The sequence below is a fragment of the Rana temporaria genome, chromosome 4, assembly GCF_905171775.1.
Source record: "Rana temporaria chromosome 4, aRanTem1.1, whole genome shotgun sequence".
NCBI classification, from domain to species: domain Eukaryota; kingdom Metazoa; phylum Chordata; class Amphibia; order Anura; family Ranidae; genus Rana; species Rana temporaria.
In genome coordinates this window covers 369,124,928-369,139,168 of record NC_053492.1, presented here as the reverse complement: position 1 = coordinate 369,139,168, position 14,241 = coordinate 369,124,928, and the positions used below count along the sequence as shown (strand labels likewise).

General features: G+C 40.1%; 1 protein-coding gene across 1 annotated transcript in view; it reads left to right on the top strand.

The window, feature by feature from the left end:
• Positions 1-12,001: 12,001 nt before the first annotated feature.
• The window catches only part of LOC120937583 (solute carrier family 22 member 2-like), an 82,734-nt gene continuing 80,494 nt past the window's right edge, over positions 12,002-14,241 (top strand). The window contains exon 1 of the mRNA XM_040350924.1: positions 12,002-12,352. The gene's annotated coding sequence lies outside the window, so the exon portion shown is untranslated. The remainder of the gene's footprint in view (positions 12,353-14,241) is intronic.

Here is a 14,241-nt window from a genome sequence, read left to right as displayed (position 1 = left end):
CTGAAATCTCTAGTGTACGTTCCAAGTCCTCCTCCCACTTCCCAACATAAGATGGTTTATCTCTACAGGAATGGATCAGCATATGCGAATATATAGTGGATATTGCACCTCTGGCATGGGGGTCTTTTTGACATATGTCTTCGAAACTGGACAGTTGTGTCAGTGAAGTTGTAGTGTTCAATAGAGGTGTAAAAAAGTTTTTAATTTGTAAATATCTAAACAACTCCGATTGCGGAAGACCATATTTTTCACATAGGGATGGGAAGGTGATAAATGACGAGGCATGCAAAAATTTGTACATATATAAGACACCCCTGGATGCCCATTCTTTAAAGGATTTAGGGGATATCCATGCAGGATAGAAAGCTGGGTTTTTATAAAATGACAGTAAAGGGTTGTGTAGGGATTGAAGTGAATTATTTGTCTTGAATCTATCCCAAATGGAAATGAAATGTTTAGTTATAGGGTTTCTTCGTTTTTTACGGTCTTTTGGTGACATCCATAATACATTAGATATTAGATATGCGTTTGTATCTGTGGTTTGGAGGATCCCCATATAAATGACAGTGATTTTCTTTGTATTATTCACAGATAATAAGCTGGAATGGAAATTGGTAAGACTCTAAATAAATATAAAAGTTTCGGTAATAATGTCATTTTGACAGCATTTAATCTTCCAAACCATGATAGCGGGAGATGGGACCATGATTTCATCAGATTTGATAACTGTTTCAGAATTGGGGGATAATTAAGTGAGAATAAGTCCGATAAGGATGATGTGAGATGTATCCCTAAATATGGAATTGATTTGCTATTCCATGTGAAAGGGAGGCCAATTCAGAAAGGGATATGTTTAGCGCTAAACATTTTTTAGGATTTATGGATAGACCAGTAAATTCTGCGAATTTACTGAGTATGGGGACGAGATTTGGGCCAGATACTTGGGGTAATGAAAGAAATAAGAGGATATCATCCGCAAATAGACAAAGTTTGTGCTGATATCGACCAAGTTCAATACCAGTTATAGTGGGGTCAGATCTAATCTTTTGTGTCAATGGTTCAATGAGTAGGGCAAATAATAAGGGGGATAAAGGACATCCTTGACGCGTGCATTTCGCTATGATAAAGGGGTCTGATTTATATCCTGCATACTTAACGTGTGCTTTAGGTTTGTTGTATAAAGCCATAACCCAGTTGGTGAAGTAAGGTCCGAAGCCCCATTTCTGAAGGGTATAATTCAGGTAGGGCCATGAGACAGAGTCAAAGGCTTTTTTAATATCCAATGACAGGAAGCAGGTTGGGATTCTGCGCGTCTTAGGAATATGAGCCAAGAGGACTGCTCTGCGTACGTTGTCCCCCTCTTGGCGTGAGGGCATGAAGCCGACCTGGTCCTTGTGTATGAGAGTGCCGATAATCTTATTAAGACGGGCTGCTAATATTTTGGCTAATATCTTAATATCTATATTTAGCATGGAGATGGGGCAATAATTTATGCTAAGGGTGTCATCAGATAACGGTTTTGAAATCATACAAATTGTAGCAAATAGTGATTCTTGTCTAAAAGATTTATTTTGTAGTAAGTCATTAAAAGCTTTTGCTAATAGGGGGGTAGATAGTGTCAATGAAGGTTTGATAGTATAGAGCTGAGAAGTGAGAACCCATCTGGACCAGGCCTTTTATTTATTTTTAATGTTTTGATTGCTGCTATGATGTCTTCACCAGTAATGGGCTCTTCTAGTGACTTTTTTTGAGATTCAGACATCTGGGGAAGATAATTATTTGAAAAGAAGGAGTCCACAACATTTATATTAAGTTTATTTGTCTCTGTATATAATGTTTTAAGGTGAGTACTGAATTTTTATACAATTTTGAGGGGGTTACTGGTGTATGTGTTGTTGACCAATTTAAGTCTTATAGGTTTGAAAGATTTATTGACAGATTTCAGCGCTCGTGCTAAGAAAGTACCTGGTTTATTGGACTTCATATAAAATGAATGTTTGGTACTGTGTAATGATTTGTTGGCGGATTCTGAAAGGAATAGGTCGTATACAAGATGAGCTTTATCTAGGCGCACTTTTGCTTTGGGAGTGGGGTTATTTTGAAAATCTATGTATGATGTATTAAACTCAGTTTCTAAGTGTCGTGCAAGTGCTATGCGTTCTCTTTTGAGTACCCCTAGTTGTTGTTGGAGTACTCCTCTTAGAACTGGTTTGTGAGCTTCCCAAAGTGTGAGAAAAGAGATTTCAGTATTTGTATTATGTTCTAGGTATTGGCAAGCAATTTGAAGGATGTTTAAGTAGTACTGGCAGGTACCAGGTGCGGTCGTGCGCTCTAGGTAAAATAGATGCTATTGAGGTAAAGACTGCGTTGTGGTCTGACCAGGGGATAGGGATAATATTGGAGGCTATCAATTCAGGCACCATACCTATCGTTACAAATATGTGATCTACACGGCTTAATGTTTGGTGTGGGTTTGAGAAATATGTATAGTTTATTTTCATTGGGTTGGATTCTCTCCAGGAGTCGATTAGTTTGTATCTATTGAGAAGTTGAGCGAGGGATCTACTGGCTTGATAACGTGGGGGGGGGGGGGGAGTACAGGGTTTTGTCCAGAAACGGGGGGAGGACATGATTGGAGTCTCCACATTTGAATAAATAACTTGGAAGAGGTGTTAAAAAAAGAAAGGGTAAAGGTTGGTGGTTAGGGGCATAGTATGAAACCACAGTTACAGCTGTATCCATAATATACCCTGTTAAAATTAGGTAGCGACCCTCTGGGTCTTTGATTTCGAAATGCAAAGTAAATTGTGTATTACGGTGGAATGCAATGAGTGTGCCATGTTGTTTGGTGGGTGCCAAAGCGGTGTATACTTGTGGGTTTGAGGTACTATAAAATTTAGGAGTGGAGGCTGGAGTAAAGTGAGTTTCTTGTAGACACACAATATGTGCTTTTTTGGCTTGGAAAGATCGGAAAGCTTTCGTCCTTTTTTGCGGCACAAACCTTGAACATTAAGGGAGATAATATTTAAGGGGGGGGAATACTAGAAAAAACAGCAATCACTGCACAAATGTAACAAATAGAACTAAATTGATTGCAAGCTGAACACCAACAGAGGCAATCACAAAAAAAAAAATCGAAAAATATAAATGACAAATAATAATAAAAGTGCAGCGCAAATAAAGTCCTTGACTGAAGAATCAAGAATTAAGATGACACCCAGTGAAATAGCAAAAATCTTCGGCAAATGTGATGATTTCCTCCACCAGTATAAGAAGTGCCTCCTTACCAGATGAGATGGACCATATGTTTTCACAAGTGGTCAAAGACAGCTTGTTCTCACCATAAGGGAGATGGTGCAGTGGAGTCCAATGCAGCAGTGAATAGTAGGTCCAATGCGGAAATAAAAAAATAAAAAACACGTTCTAAGTGTAGACTGTATTTATTCCAGGAAAAGGTAAAAAACAGCGCTTCACCATACTACAGTCAATCTGGTATGTCTGCAGACAATCTGCCAGAAAACAACTGGCCAGTAGGTGATTGGCAATATAAAATAAAATAAAAACTCGGAGCAACAGCCACGAGCAGCAGCAGAAAGGACGCTGGTGACGTCACAGGAAAAGCTCCTCCCCCATACGCACGTTACATCCAGATTGGACTTCATCAGCGGTGGGTAAAGGTTGGTGGTTAGGGGCATAGTATGAAACCACAGTTACAGCTGTATCCATAATATACCCTGTTAAAATTAGGTAGCGACCCTCTGGGTCTTTGATTTAGGAATGCAAAGTAAATTGTGTATTATGGTGGAATGCAATGAGTGTGCCACATTGTTTGGTGGGTGCCGAAGCGGTGAATACTTGTGGGTATGAGGTACTATAAAATTTAGGAGTGGATGCTGGAGTAAAGTGAGTTTCTTGTAGACACACAATATGTGCTTTTTTGGCTTGGAAAGATCGAAAAGCTTTCGTCCTTTTTTGCGGCACATTGAAACCTTGGACATTAAGGGATATAATATTTAAGGGGGCCATGGCAACCGAAACAGCAAAACGCACTTACCAATTGTTCCAGGGTAGTGGCTACTCGGCTCGATCCACGCGGATTTAGTTGAAGTTGTTAGGAAAGAAAATCCAGTACAATCTGTCATAAAAAGGGAATAAAAAACAAAATAAAAAATAAAAGTTATTACCGTAGATTGATATAGACATATGAAGATTTAGAAGTTTTCCATGCCTGGGGTAAAAATTCCCAGACAAGGGGCAGGGGGCCTTCGTCTAAACCCTGTATATTTCCGCGAGGACCAGAGGAAAGCAAGTGGAGGCACATGTAACATCCGTGCACAGGGAATCTGCTTTTTTAAGAAAAAATAAAAATCAATAGCCCAAATGTATGAAATTATAGGTCCTGACAATGTGTATTTAGTAGGATCTTGTGTTAAGTGTATTGGACTTTCCTCTGTGTAAGATAATAGAGTATAACTTGTGGGGGGGGGGGGAGTCAAGAAGTTGATCAAGTGGGCTGATACTAACAAAACCTGATATTTCATTAAAGTAATATCACCAAGATGTGTATTAACCAGTGGGACTGTAATTGCTCGATTATTATACGTTTCAGATAAGCGGAACAAAATAAACGTAAACTTATAGTTGTAGGAACAATTTTCAACGCTGGTAACTTTATAAAAATACCTATTAGAAAAACATTCATTAACAGTTTAACTGCAATAAAGGCCATATAGCCAAAAAGGGTAATGAAAAGAGTCAACAAGCTAATTTGAGCTATAACATAAGTTTGCATCAATATTGTATGTGAAAATTAGGCAAAATTGATAAATAAATGTAAAAATAATAAAAAAATAAAAAAAAATATTGTGAAACAGAGCAATGGATCCATTAATTACCCTATTTTCCGGCGTATAAGACGACCCTGCGTATAAGACGACCCCCTATTTTTCCAGTGAAAACTTGGGTTTTGGGCTATACTCACCGTATAAGACTACCCCCTTCCGAGACAACACCAGGCAACACCATTTAAAGAAAAAAAGAAAAAAAAACATCAGATTTGATTTAAACATGGTAATTTTAATGAATTTAATTTAAGGTACTTTAAACTTTTGATGTAGGGCTTTAAACTCAAAGACTTATAGTATACCGTGATGTATATTTGTAGCAGGAGACTTCAGTAGTATACTGTAGTTAATATTTCTTTTTACAGTGCAGAATTGCAGAATACTGTGTGCATACAGAGTGTGCACCGCTGAGCCAGCCAATCACGGCAGGCAATGCATTTGGCTAGCTTGTTGATGGATGCAAAGCCTGCTCGGATTGGCAGAGTGACATCATCAGCCTGCGTCGCACCAATCCGAGCAGGCTTCATTCAGCAACAGAGAGCATCGACGACAGGATTGGCTGAGCGGCGTGCAGTGCATTGCCGAGCACCCAACATCCACAACGGAGCACCAGGCGGGCATTAGCATGATTTTAAGGGCGTCTTCACGTGGCAACGAGCACCGCTGTGTCTTCTCTTCTATCCAGCGGCCTCCATAATAGGTACCGAGCACCGGGCAAGCGGCAAATCAACACTGCAGCCCATGCACCCGGCGTATAAGACGACCCCCCTATTTTGGCACAATGATTTGGGTGTAGAAAGTCGTCTTATACACCGGAAAATACGGGGCAAGTTCCATTAACGTTTTAGAATGAGGACCAGAATTGCCTCTAAAGTTAGATAGCTTAATACTAGGTCAGAGAAAATTTTGAAAATGATGTAGAGGAGATTAGTTCAGCAATTAATTACATTGCTGATCTGCCATAAGATGTTATTTAAGCAAAAAGTAAAACGTTTTGCTAGCTCATTTCCATTTGTTTTATCATTAGCTCATTTGAATCTTATATAAGATTAAGGCAAAATTAGTAAGATAAAAATAAATAAAAAATAAAAATACAATTATTGCAAGATGGAAAGTTTGTTCCATAAGTCTAGGTAATTTTTGTTAGTTTTTTTAAATGTATTGGTGTTAACAATGCCCCCAAGGTTTGGGACATTTACTGATAGGTCAGAAAGAATGTTAAGGTTTAAGTGAAGAAGGTTGTTTCAGCAGTTGTTGCATTGCTGTTTTACTACAGGATGCTGCTGCAGCCGTATCAGTTAGAGGGGTGTTGTCGTAGAGTTCTGTCAGTCCATCGAGTCATCTTGGCCTTGGGATGAGGGTGCGAATCGTCCTTTTTTGTGTGAATGGGTGTTTCCATTTCTTGCCTCAGATTGAGATGCATTATGTATAGAAGATGCTGAGGCTGATCTTCTTCGCATAATCGTTGCTGCAGCATTCCTATCTATCAAATTGAGGTCATGAAGAGCTTGTTGGAGCTCTTCAGCTGTTCTGCAGGAGATTCTGGTTCCATGGTGCGTGAAACGTAAGGCATATGGGAAACCCCATTGGTATTTGATGTTGTGGCGTTGCAGTTCCATTAAGTGTGGCTTCATTGCCCTTCTTTTAGAAATAGTTAATTATGATAGATCTGCAAAGACCTGATAATTGTGCCCTTGAAAAATTAGATTATTTTGTTCTCTGGCTGCATTTAAAAGTTGCTCTTTTGTCCGGTAGAAGTGGAATTTTGCTATTATGTCACAAGGAGGGCAATCCATTTTTTTGGCCATAAGGGCCCTGTGTACTCTGTCCATCTCCGGTCTTTCAATTGATATACCTGGTTGTAATTCTTGGCATAGCGCTGTTATTGTTGCTTGTAGGTCTATGACAGATTCAGGTATACCTCTGAAGCGCAAGTTAGACCTTCTGGCGCGATTTTCAAAGTCCTCTAATTTGTTCTGCAGTGTGATACTTTCTTCTTTCAGATTTTCCATTTCTGACAGGTAATCTTGTGTAGTATTTTCTATTTCTTCCACTTTAAGTTCCAGTGCAGCAGTGCGGTGTCCCAATTCTCTGATTTCCTTTGTTAGGTTGGTAGTAATTTGCTCTGAGGTTTGTTTCAGTGCTTTGTTTTCAAATTGTTTTAAAATATTTGAGGAAACCATTGTTTCTTGTCACGATGTGTGTGACAGGGAGATTTCAGCCTCTGAGTCAGAGTCTCCTGGGGAGATAGTTTGTGACATTTTAGGCTTGTTCCTCTTCTCTGAGGTGAATTTGCCTGAGGAGACTGGAGCTTTTTTCTGTGAGGTACTCTGCACCTGTGTGCCACTATTGGGGCTCTTTTTAGTTTTATTACGGTCTCCTCCGAGTACCATTTTGTTTCAAAAATGTTCCCCTCACCTCTTGGATACTTAAGACCTCTGTTCTGACAGTTTTGTGACGATGGGCTATCACTATCCAGCGGCTTTCTCCCCCTCACGGAGCAGAGCTCTAGTCAGACATAACTGTCCCACTAGCCTCCGCGCATGCACCTGTTTGGGGGGCATTTTAATTTATCTTCAAGTGTAACAAGCAGGGGATCTTCTGCAGAAGATATGTATGGGCTAGCTGTGCAAAGCAAAGATGTGGACAGCATTATTGTGGCTACTCATCTAGGTAGCCAATCAGCTTCTAACTTCATCTTTGACAATAAAACCTGGAAGCTGATTGGTTTCTCTGCAGAGCCACATCATATTATGCATGCTCCAGTTCTAGTAAATCCCTCCATTTGAGTCAGAGACCAAAAAACGAATTTACAGATCAGTTGGAAGTTGAAAGTTGGAATTGATCAAATGTTGTTTTCTGCATACTTCTGAGTCAGTAATTAGTTACAAATAGTTGTTATCGTTTTTACCATGGGAGATACAATAGGGCACGATACCACATGGTTATAAGTTCATCAAAGAACAGTCATGACAGGTGACTTTGATTACGTACATTGTCTGGAGAGGTAGGCCTCGTACACACGACCGAACAGGTCTGCTGAAACCTGTCCGCGGACCATTTTCCGCGGACATGTTCGGTCGTCTGTACGGCCTATCGGACAATTTTTCGGCTGACCGGACAGGTTTTCCAGTGGACAAATGTTTCTTAGCATGCTAAGAAACATGTCCGCTGGAAGCCTGTCCATCGGACATGTTCGGTCGTCTTTACGACTCACCGGACATGTCTGCTCGGCCGAAAGCTCTCGCATGCGTCGAAGTGATTCGACGCATGCGTGGAAGCATTGACCTTCCAGGGTCGCACACGTCGCCGCGTCATCGTCGCGGCCACGTCGCGACCACGTCACCGCGTTCGCTGTCCGCGGGGATTTTGGTCTGATGGTGTGTACACACATCAGACCAAAATCCGGCAGCGGACATGTCCGATGAAAACGGTCCGGCGGACCCTTTTTTATCGGATTGTACGACCGTGTGTACAAGGCCGTAGAGGGAAAATAGAACTCCCCTAGCAATTGGGACTTTTAGGGCTCTGAGGAATGCACAAACATAAAAAAAAACATGGTATGAATATAAAGTATTTATTATTATCAAAAGTAATGTACATGTAAGCAATTACATATAAAGAATGAGTGGTCGGATGCAAAAATTAAACCACTCAATGGTGGTACTGGAGATTGATACAGAAAATCAAACTCCAACATGTTTCAGAGTCCTGTGAGCTCCTCCTTCTTCTTTCAAGTTTTTAACACTCTTGACGAATACAGTAGTGCCTGGGCATAGATGTGAAGCACATGACCAAACAATGGTAAAACAGTATTTATAATGAATCCAGTCAAGGTAAAAAAATGTGCAGAAAAACAAGGAATCCTCTTGACTTTAGGGCAACCCACGTGGGGTGCACAGGGAGCACCTTATCATAGAGGAGGTTACCTCATAAGACACGGGAAGAACCTCAGCTCAAAAGGTAGCTGTTGGTGCCTTTAAAGATCCCTTAATCAGCAAGTATCCGTAACCAAAATTGCTGAAAAGGTGCTCTAAGTGGGCAAATTCTTAACAGTATTTACTGTATTTATCGGCGTATATCGCGCACTATTTTCCCCTTAAAATAAGGGGAAAATCGTGGGTGCGTGATATACGCCGATAGCCGCTTCCCGCACTCAGTTTGAAATCCTGCGCCGACATATACCGAGTGCAGTACACTCGGGTACATTCGGCCAGGCTCGGCTTCGCTCGTGCTCACGCATAAACGTCACAGAGCGTGAGCGCGAGCGACGCTGAGCCTTGCCGAATGTACCCAAATGTACTATACTCGGTATATGTCGGCGAAGGCGTTCGAACTGAGCGCGGGAAGCGGGGACTCGACTTGAGGCGCGCGCTGGAGAAGCCGGGAGGACACCATCGAGGCCGCAGACGGACGCCGGACCGGACGATGGAAGCTGGGAAGACACCAAAACTGTAAGTAATGAAATCATATAACATTTTTTTTACAGGAATTTCGGGGGCAACTTTAGGGGTGCGCGGTATACGTGGGAGCGCGTTATACCGCGATAAATACGGTAATGTCCAAAAGGGGAATATCTGAAAGCCTGTAGTTCACCACATAACACTGCTTAAAAGAATCCTCACTGCATGGTGCAACCTGCACACATAAGACCAGAATCAAAGGGCCAAATCCACAAAGAGCCGGCGTAACGTAAATGTTTCCATTTAAGTTACACTGCCTTAAAATGTCTACCTAAGTGCCCGATCCACAAAGCACTTACCTAGAAATTTTCAGCTGTGTAACTTAAATTTCGCCGGCGCAAGGCGTTCCTCTTCAAATGGGGGCGATTCCCATTTAAATTAGGCGCGCTCCCGCGCCGGCCGTACTGCGCATGCTCGTGACGTCATTTTCCCGACGTGCATAGTGCAAAATTACGTTACGCCGAGCTTTGTGGATCGCGTCGGGTCAATAAAGTTGCGTCGGGAAAAAAAAATTCAAAACAAAAAAAAAATCGCGTCGCTGGACAGAAGGGTCTGTTTTTATATGGTGTATACAGTTTACACTTTGTAAAAGCAGCCCTAATTTTGCGTTTGCAAACTAAAACTTACGGAGAAAAAACGAAGCGTAAAAGCTTCGTGGATCTCCGTAAGTGCTAATTTGCATACCCGAGGCGGCATTTCGACACAAAATGCCCCCAGCGGCGGATGCGGTACTGCATCCTAAGATCCGGCAGTGTAAGTCCCTTACACATGTCGGATCTTCTGCCTAACTATGGGAAACTGATTCTGTGGATCAGTTCCATAGTTAGAAACAGGGATACGACGGCGTAACAGCAGTTACGCCGGCGTATCCCTTTTGAGGATCAGGCCCAAAGAGTCAGTAATTACATGTAGTTTCAAATAGTTTTTATTGTTTTTACCATGGGAGGTACAATAGGACACAATACTACATGGTTATAAGTTTATCAAGGAACAGTCATGACAAGTGACTTTGATTACGTACATAGGCTAGAGAGGTAATACAGTCATCTGTCTGTATACTGTTTGTCAAGTACCAAACAATTGTTAAATGACCCTGTTTGCCTGGTGTCATACTTTGTGGTTTAATAGACCATATTGGCATTAGGGAAAAGATTATTTGTACCAATACGGAACTTAAGTTTGGAAAGAGAAATATTTGTGAAAATAGAGCAGAGGTAGAGGGGAGAGAGAGAGTAAAGAGGAAGGAAAGGGAGAGGGAGTGGAAATGCTGGAGGTGGTCTGGTTCCATGGAAGAAGTGTGCCTCAGATCTCTAGATTGTTGGCAATGCGTGATCAAAGACAGCTGACATATGTGTTTTTCAGGGTATACTTTGTGGAGCTTGCACATGAAATTGTGTACTAATGCTGCATGTTTTTTGTTTATCAGGTACCAAGATAGCTTTCACTTGTTACAGTAGGTATAGTTGATTTGTACTCCTTTTTTGTTGCAACCTTGACTATCTTTTGGGACTTCATGTTCCAACGTACCTTATAATTAGACTCAAATTATAAAATGTGTTTCTCTGTATTTGTATTAAGCTGTTTGTGTAGATCCCTTTCCCACTGTGCTAGGTATGGAAGAGGGGGGGAGACATTAGCTCTTATTATAGACAGATAGATTGCTGAAATATCTCCTTTTCCCTTAGAGTTATGTGAAAAAAGATTGTTGAAGAAAGTAAAAATTTTAAGAGAAGTAGGCTTTGGGGTGGATGAGATACTGTAGCTTTTAATCTGCAAATATTGAAAATCTTAGATGGCGGTAATATGTAGGTATTTTTTGTAGAGTGTCAAAGACCGGTTGATTTACTAAAGGCAAATACACATTACAAAGGAATTTGCACTTAGCAAGTGAAATTTGGCCAGAGCTTAGTGAATGTGGTGAAATTTCACTTTGCAAAGAATACTCAATCAAGTGCAATGAAAATAAATCTTTTACTAAGCTCTGGAGAAAATTCTATTGTAAAATGCAACTTCACTTCCCAAGTGAACAGTCTATTTGCCTTTAGTAAGTTCATCCACAATTGCTTTTGGGGAAAGAAATTCATATCTCTGGCTGTACTTTATCCCAAGATGGAATCTATGGTGCTCTTCAAGCCCTAAGAAAAGGTCTGGGTTATGTACTATGTTTGACAGGGTGAGGTGTAGTGATATAAATTTTAGGGAATGTTTGAATACGACACAAATTTTCAAGCAATCTTGAAAATAAAAATTTATGGCTATGCCTGCACTTGGAAGGTCAGTACAAATGGAGGAACATTCTGGTTCTAACTTACCTAGATGGGCATATCTCTTGCTGCGTGGCAAGACAGTAATGGGGCTAGTTGAGCAGCATAGCAGTAACTATAGATAAAAAGGGACTGAGAGGCAGTCTTTTAATCTCATTTAAAAAAAAAAGTTATTTAGAGATTTGGCTGTGAATCCACCAAATTATGGGCACATTGTAACATGCATAGTATGGGCTAAAAATAAGTAAAACTGAAAGGGTATAAGATTTTTGGAAATTTTGGTCATTTTTGGGGTGGCTAATCTGCCAAGACATTAGTAGTGTTTTCATTACATTTATCTCAAAAAGACTGGAATGTTTACAGAGCACATAGGGGTATATTTACTAAAGCTGTGATGTTACTAGCTGTTATGTAAATTCCAAGGTATTCTATACTTTTTGCTTTCATTGAAAGTGAAAGGATGACTGTAGTTGTGAGACTAAGTTTGGTATTAAATTAATAATTGATCATTTGGATTTGTTGCAGTTAACCTGTAAACTAGAAATGAGTAGACTGGTAAGAAAGATGGTAGTACGAACAACAAACATACAGACTTTGTGTTTAAATCCTGTGACTTCTAGTCCCTTTATATCGAAATTGTGGCAGATTGCTTTAGCCAGAGGTTCAAGTGCTAGAGTGAATAAAATGGGGAAAAGGACAGCCTTGGTGTATACTTCTGGAAATTGTGAATCCTGAAGACAGAGGCCTGGATATTAAAAGAAGGTCTTCGGATCTGTATAAGGTGCTTTTATCTATTTTTGAAAACGCAGGACGAAGTCCTATCTATTGGTTGTATAAAACAGGTACGGTCAAAATACAGTGGCATCCTGTATCCTGTGTCTGATGACAGTAGGGATGTTATGCTTCATATGAAATGAAGAAGACAAAGCATGTTATATGTAGCTTGTTGGTTGGGCAAAAAGTACACTTGGTCTTTACTACTAACTTGAGAGATCCTATTATTCAGTCTAAGGGTCAACTAGATGTTTTATAACCACTTTGAGCAGGGCAAAGTGTGGAAAGTTGGACCAGTTGTGGTGATCAGTTTTGGTATCATTGCTATAGCTGGAATCAAGGCATCTGAGCCTAAATGTTCGTTTCTTAAGGAGACCAATAAACAAGTTTGTTAAATATGCTCTGTCAGCATTTAAGTCAGATTGCTAGTATGGTCTCATCCTGCAATATTAAGACAAAAAGTTTTAACTAAGGGATCAGGTCTGCAAAGATAAATGGCTTGTAGGGAGATCAGTTTACAGTGTCATAAAGCTGTTTTCTGAGCTGTGGGGTTAGGTTGTTTTTGAGTTGTGTTGACAGCAAGTTATATGAGGTCGATGATGCAAGCCAACCTTTGTTTTTTTCTTTTTGGATGTTAACTGGATTTGTGTATTATGGATCAATGCTTGAAGCTGTTAAAGTTGTGGTTTCTCTCTGTATCACCTTAGTACCAACAACATTAAACTTTTTTTTAACACAGAGTATATTGTTAAAATCTCCCAACATCAGAACGGGGTCAATGGATGCTGCACTCTAAACCTTGTCAAGTGTTTCAATACATGTACATTATCTGAGTATTATCTGAGATATTAGCTAAAATAAAGCACCTATCATCTAAAGAACACACCAAAAAGAAGTAACTGCCCTCTGGGTCCAGAGCAGCCTGTCTACAGGAAAAAGTTATTTTTGAAGATATTAAAATGCTTACACCCCAAGCATATCTACTCTACATCTGCAGTGTACTGATATTTAAATTTAGTTGTAAAGCTGTATTAAACCCAAAACAAAAAGAGTAATAAGTTGCAGCTTACAAATCATTAGATCTTGTGGCTGCATCAATTTTCTTTTCTTTGGGGTTTTCCCTCTGTTTTCTTCTGGTGATCTGCTGAGTAATGCCACGTACACACGATCAGTCCATTCGATGAAAACGGTCCATCAGACCATTCTCATCGGTTTAACCGATTGTGTGTACGCGGCATTACACACCTCCAGTATTAATGAGACACATATCTGAAGGAATGCGCAAGGAAGAACAGCAGATGGCAGCATTGTCAATTTGTTAGAACCACTAAAACTGAAGCCAAACTCCATTTCACACTTTATAATCAGTTACAGCAAACAGGCTTTTTCCTTTTGTGATAAAGGTTTTGCATGAATAAATGAAAGCGGATCATTTTATCACCCCTGTCAGTGGTACAGAGTTTATCCATATAAACAAATATATTCTGCTGGAGAGGTTGTGCTGTCAAAAACAACAGACTTGCTGGCAGGATTACCAGATGAAAACAGAGTTTGTGCTGGTAAAAACAACAGACTTACTGGCCAGATTACCAGATGAAAATGAGAGAAAGAAAGCCTAAAAAAGGAAACTAATACAGCCATTGTATCCTAACCATTTTTAAGCTGCAATATAATAATTGTTTGCCTTTGGGTTTAATACTGTTTTAAGGAAGAGCACTTAAGGGTCTTCTCCCAAGTATGTCTCCTGAACCCCCCTACATTCCAAAGGATTAGAACTGCTTGATTTGACATATTGCAGTTAGTAAATATGGGGATATTGGATAAGCATAATAGGATAAGCATCTGGAAAAGATAAGTCACCTAAGTATGTATGACTTGATATGTATAAAGAAAGAA